The 6,730-nt window shown below is 34.2% G+C and overlaps 1 long non-coding RNA gene across 1 annotated transcript; it reads left to right on the top strand.

The window, feature by feature from the left end:
• The first annotated feature begins 3,407 nt into the window (after positions 1 to 3,407).
• Positions 3,408 to 4,213, top strand: LOC141653610 (uncharacterized). Its single transcript, XR_012547468.1, has 2 exons — positions 3,408 to 3,793; positions 3,972 to 4,213. It is a non-coding gene; the product is annotated as an uncharacterized LOC141653610 (long non-coding RNA).
• The last annotated feature ends 2,517 nt before the right edge of the window (positions 4,214 to 6,730 follow it).

Genomic DNA, 6,730 nt, shown 5'->3' with positions numbered 1-6,730 from the left:
CTGGTGGAAGAAACGTGGAAACAACAGCAAGACACGCTTCTCGTTGGAAGAAATATTTTAGACGTTGTATCGGAGATAAATATATGTAATATTTGAGAAGTTACTATTGTTAGATGTATTATTTGAAATGCATAGATGTAATTATGATGATGCTTAGATATAATTTGTTAGAGATGTTTAAGTGTAATGTGTTGGAAACAAAATAGTTATATAATGAAAGTAAGTGAGTTTTTTTTTAACCTTGTTATATATATATATATATATATATATATATATATATATATATATATATATATATATATATATATATATATATTATTTCATTTTTCAGATTTTGCTATTGCATTAACCAATCTCAATTATTGATTGAATGAAAATGATTACTTATGCAATTAAACAACATAAACAAACACAAGATAAAAATTTAAATATATTTGAGTTTCATATCAATACAATAACACGATTTACTCATTACAATAATTGAGTTTCTACATTACAATAACTACAAATACCAAAGTTTTATATTACAATAACTGAGTTTCTACTTTACAATAATTGTAAATACCATGAAACATTATTCTTAGTAAACAACTAAGTTAACTCTAAAATAACTACATTTCTTCATTAAAATGACCAAGTATATACGTTAATTTTTCCATTGAACGTCAATTATCCGCATCTATCGTGATTCCAAAAAATCAAAAAAGCAAACTATAACAAACACAAGAAGCAACTATAAAATACAATACATGAGTTTTGATAATACAATAACTGGGTTAAAGTAATACAATAATCGAGATGTAATGTTACGACAATTAACGAGTGAACATGAAATTTAAACATATTTGAGTTTCATCTCAATACAATAACACAATTTATTCATTACAATAACTGAGTTTCTACATTACAATAATTACAAATACCAGAGATTCTCCATTACAATAACCGAGTTTATACATTACAATAACCGAGTTTCTACATTACAATAATCGATTTGAATAACAATTAAATAACCATGAAACATTATTTCTAAATTTAACTAGACATTTTAAAAACTAATCTTGATTACCAACAAATTTTCTTAATAATAAATCATCAATCAAATTCAAAGGTAAAATGACATACAAGAAATATAAAATAACAGCTTATAATCTACGCTTAATTTTTCCATTTGAACTTCAAATTTTGGGCAAAACCGCATTATCGTGATTCAATCAAATTGAATCAAGATAATGAATTAATTTCGCTTTATTGAATTACTCCGGTTTCGTGAAGATTTGATTGGATTATGCCATGAATTTGAAGAAAATAAGAAAAAAAGAGGTGAAGAATGAAAAGAAGGCAGGAAAAAAAAGGGAAACGTAAGATTAAGTGGAAGAGAGAGAAAAAAAAGAGTGTGTGTATTTTTTTGTTATAATCTCACCCAATCTTGAAGCAACTATAAAATAAATGCAATAACTTGAGTTTTGATAATATAATAATATATATATATTAAATAATATAATAATATAGATTTAGATCCTAATGTTACACTCAAACTTGAGAACGAATAGAACATGATTAAAAAGAAATCTACCGCTGATATTTAATAAAAACCAATCACTTATTTCCATCAAGCCCCGTTTTCATCTCAATGTTCAATAATCCACAACTTTATTCTTCATTCTCACAAAACCGCCTATAATGACCATTGACCACGTTTCTACATTACAATAATTCACCAAAAAACCACCGACAATGTCACCGATCACCTCTCACGACCGTCCCCCGAAAACCCCATTTAATCCCCTCCGAAACTCATCACCGCACCACTACGACCAACGACAGGGTTTACACACCACCTAACTCACCCGTGCAAGCACCATCACCAAAGAACGCTTCCGAAAATATCATGCTTACTCGATACAAGTCGCACGACCGCCGCCTCCACCTCTTCTAACGCTTTACGACATTTAAAGTTTAAATAAACAATTAAATAACATGGTACTCAAGGAACTAAGTTTTCGCTTCACAAACTCCAACAAAACGCCGAGAGACGCACGACAATAACAATACCTGAATTTGAGTTTCATAAATTTAATGTTTCAATAAATAAAATAGACATTTTAATATTTTGAGGAGGAGATAAAGTGGGTGTGGATGAATCTTGAAAGAAATAGGTTACCAAAAATGCAATTGAAATTTGGAATTTGGTCAAAAACCGTTTTTTGCATTCACGTTTGAAATTTGTGATAAAGAGTAATAAATCATCAATCAAATGTCAAAGGTATTTAGGGTAAAAAAGGTGTATTTACATTCTTTAAAAATGTACCTAGAGTACAAAAAAGTATATCTGACATAGATTTATTCTAGGTACAGTTTTATAACAAAGTAGATACATTTTTTTTCACTCTAGGTAATTTTTTTTTCAACATATAAAAATGAAATATCTAGATATACACATACATTGACCCGAATTAATTTGGATTCAATGTCCCTTAGATAGACCTCCTTCTCCTGAAATGTTGTACTTAGGATAAGCTTGCATATATTAAAAGGTTAAATTAATAGCACTATACAAAGTAGGAAAATGGTATTAGGAAACTCAATTTGTTACTAAACGACAACTATTAATTAATTAGGCTTTGTGACATGTTTTCTGTTCTCCACACGGTTAGTCACATTCATAATTATGAAATCATTGCAGTTTAGTTATAAGCCTAAACTTTGCAAGGAGCAATTTAGCGTGAAACTTATGGATTCTTTGCAAACTGGTCAGCAGCTTTGATTTCAAGAAGTTTTTGAGCATCATTATTGAATGCAGTGAAAGTGAAACTCAAAATTGGGGATAGGGTGGTTGAGGCCGTGGAACTCAAAATCAGAAGAAGGAGAACCGAGATCTGGGCATCGCAAATCAGAGGATTGATGGTGTTCGATGTTATCGCCGGAGTTGCCCCGACATCGAGGATGCTAGACTATAGTTAGTTCGTTGGCGCTGAAGGTTGTCGCTGCGACGACAAAGGTAGGTGTTAGGTGGTGATCGGAGATGATCGATGGTTAAGGTATGAGGAGGAACAGAAATGTTGCGCCGGTTCACCGGGGTTGTGGGTAATCGTCGCCGGCGATGGCGACAGGTGGTATATGGCGATGGCAGGTGATGTGTGGTGATGGAGGAATTTTAGAGGTGGTTGTTTAATGAGGGACTTGATTTGGCAGAAATGAAGTTTGGTTGCAGCAGAGTGGCGCGTCAAAGTGGAAAGTTATAAATAAAGGTGTTATTTATATATTATATATATATATATATATATATATATATATATATATATATATATATATAGCCAAGATCCTGATGAGAACTAACACTTCAGTGAGAATCTTGAGAAACGACCTTTATAACTAAAATTTCACGCGTGTCACTGTTGGTCACAAGTCACAGCCAAACTTGATCTGTCCCAATTATATTCCCATCACCACCATTCAAATTCCCCCATCACCACCTACCACTCTGCCGTCGCCACTTACCACTGCCGTCATCGCCGGCGAGAAACATCAACAACTCCGGCAAACCACAACTTCCCTGATACTGGCACAACTACTCAAGACCTCTATCGTCTACCAAATCCATTTCACGCACGCAGCAGCCAATCAAGTTGTCCGTTACCGTCGGCATCCCACCACCACTCCGGCAGTACGCAGAAACACCGTGCACCAGTCGACTCGACTCCTCTCACACGCAATACACGATCAACAGACATCTCCACACCACTGTCGACGATGCCGATGCCGGCCTGATTAGTCTGAGCCGACAATTTCAGTTGAGCACTATCCATATAATATGTGTTTTTTAGATAATATTACTGCTAATACAATCAAATACATGTTTGATTTCTCTCAAGTTTTTATCTCTTTCCCCTGATTTTGACATTTATCAAGTGATCATTAATCAAGTTTGTGCCTTTCCTTTAATTTGATTAGTCGTTTATGTATGCAAGGTATTTGTCTAATTGTGAATTCATTGTTATTGGACCACCAAGAAAGCAAAGAGGTCGGGAAAGTGATGATATTTGACAAGAAAGCTTAGGTGGTGATTGCAGATCTTGTTCCTTTAGTGTTTTTGTATGTTTGCAGCCGCTAGTGTATTTTCACTGGACATGTTATGTCCCAACTTTGTTATTAGATACCTTAAACTACAAGTTTTTGATTAGTTAAATAAATTAAATATATCTCGCAAAAATCTCGTAAAAAGTGTATATATGATAAAGAAAAGTGTACCTACATTTTTTAAAAATGTATATAAGAAATTAGATAAAAAAGTGTACCTACTATAGAAAAAAGTGTATATAGAAATTAGGTAAAAAAGTGTACCTAGGATAGAAATAAGTGTATCTATATTTCTAAAAATTGTGTATACACTTTTTTTCCATACTTCTAGATACATCTTTTGACAATGTAGATACGCTTTCTACTTGAATTATAGATACATTTTTTAACAATGTAGATACACTTTTTTTCATTCTAGCTACATTTTTCTCGAACATATGATACAAGAAATACAGACTATATATACGCAAAATATTATTCTAGATACACAAAAGTCAACCCAAAATAAAATATTCGAATCAATTAAAAATTTCTCAATTACAAACCCTAATTTTAGAAAACCCCCAAATTAGAAACCCTAACTTCCAAAAATCCCCAAATTACACACCCTACTTTCAAATCACCACCACAACTACCACTGCACCACCACCACGTACAAGCACCGTCGTCGGAATCAACTCACTGACCAACCCTGTGTCGCCTGATTCAACATTGCCCAACTTACCTGAGTTACCACCGTCCACCACCACTCACCAACCACTACCACTTTTGCGTCATTCCTGCCGGCGACATTACCGACTCCCTTAAGCACCACGAAATCACATATACGATCATCGTGAAAGTCGTGTACTGTGGTGAGAGTAGTTAAGACGAAAATGAGAGAAAAGAGAGGGAGACTGCGGCGTCGCGCATTCGGAGAAGACTCACGACGGGGATGGTCGTGGTGGTGCTTGATCGGAATGTCGCAGTAGAGATGGAGAAGAGAAAGAGAATGGTGGCAGGGGTTGTCGCAAAGGAGTTATCGTCGGAGGTCGTGATGTTAATCAGTCTTCCTTCTCCCTTTGTACTCCGGCAAGGTGGCGCTGTACTCCGGCGAGGTGGCCGACGACATGTTCGGTGATCGATAAGAATGAAGGAGGTGTGGGGTTAGATTGAAAATTGAAATGTGAGTGGGAAATCTGAGAGAGTCAGGGAGATATATTTATTATTGGGTTTTTATTATGGGTATTTGTGATCGTTCTCACCGTTCTCACCGAATGTTCGTTCTCACCGGATCCTAAATCTATATATATATATATATATATATATATATATATATATATATATATATATATATATATATATATATATATATATATATTAAATTTAAATTAATTATAAACTTAATTTGAAAGAACGTTTTTCCAAGATAAACAAACTTTAAAGACTTTTATGTTAGGAAACATTATAATATTTTCTATTAAAAAAATTGAAGTTTAATTTATTAGTATACATTTAATGAAATAATCTTGTGAATCTTGTTCTATTACACATTAGAAAAATCATTATACAAATTTAATATGGGCAATAGCCAATAGGCAAATTGCCAATGCATACATGTAGACAATGATTCAATTCCACATTTCCACTAATATTAAAAAAATAGGGTTATTTCATAGGAATAATCCATCCTATGGGTAACCTAATTAAATTGCTCCATCCATTAAGTAATCTGAATTTAATCCCTAGAACAAACTTGCTTGTTTTTTTTTTACCTGCTATAACAGGTGAAAAATGACATGGCCAGCATAGGAATAATACATCATATGGACGATCTGCTTAAATTACTCCATCCTTTAATCCCTCCTATCATCATCATGCTTTTTTAACCACCTGATCACCATCACGTTCGGCGGTTGAGGCGGCGGTAGCGAAAGAGAGGGCTTGTGATGAAAATTGAGTTGATGAAAATGTTGGGAATAGGAATAGGGAGAATATCGGGTCTCCGGAAAAGGTGGCTAAAGGATTGTTGTTGTTGTTGTCATCATCTTGGTTTGGTGGTGGCGGTGTGGTGGTTGTTGTGGTGGGGTCTTTGAAGGTAGGGAGTTTTTAGAGAGGTGATCGAAGAGGGCGATGCTGTTGTTGTTGCATTACTGCTCATAATGACATTTTGGTTTTGATTCGAGTTTTTATTGTTTTGGATTGATTTTACACTGTCAGTTTGTTATGCAGTTCAGGACGATTTAGTTGCAGGGTTGAGTTGCCCATTGATAAGGATGGAATTGAGAGAAGAAGAGAACAGAGGACATGAGAATAGAGGGAGTAGGCGCCGGAGGAGTGACAGCAGGAGGAGTGTTAATAGTTTGGATTTTTATGAGATTAAATATAATTGGGAGTACTATAAGAAGGTCACTTATAGTTTGGATTATTCTTGTAAAATAATTAAGATGTTTATTAACCCTTAAAAACATAAGGTAACCTGTTGTTTAGGTTTTTAGGTTACCGGTCACTCTAGTGTGTTCTGGGAAGGAAGAGGGGATATGAGGGATTAAATTTGGATTACTTAAAGGATAGAGTAATTTAAGCAGGCTACCCACATGATGGATTTTCCTATGAAATAACCCAAAAAAATATAATAAAGTACATCCGGTGTACTATGTTATCGTTCACC

The sequence above is a fragment of the Silene latifolia genome, chromosome 4 (assembly GCF_048544455.1).
Source record: "Silene latifolia isolate original U9 population chromosome 4, ASM4854445v1, whole genome shotgun sequence".
Taxonomy (NCBI): domain Eukaryota; kingdom Viridiplantae; phylum Streptophyta; class Magnoliopsida; order Caryophyllales; family Caryophyllaceae; genus Silene; species Silene latifolia.
This window is presented reverse-complemented; position numbering and strand designations above follow the sequence as displayed.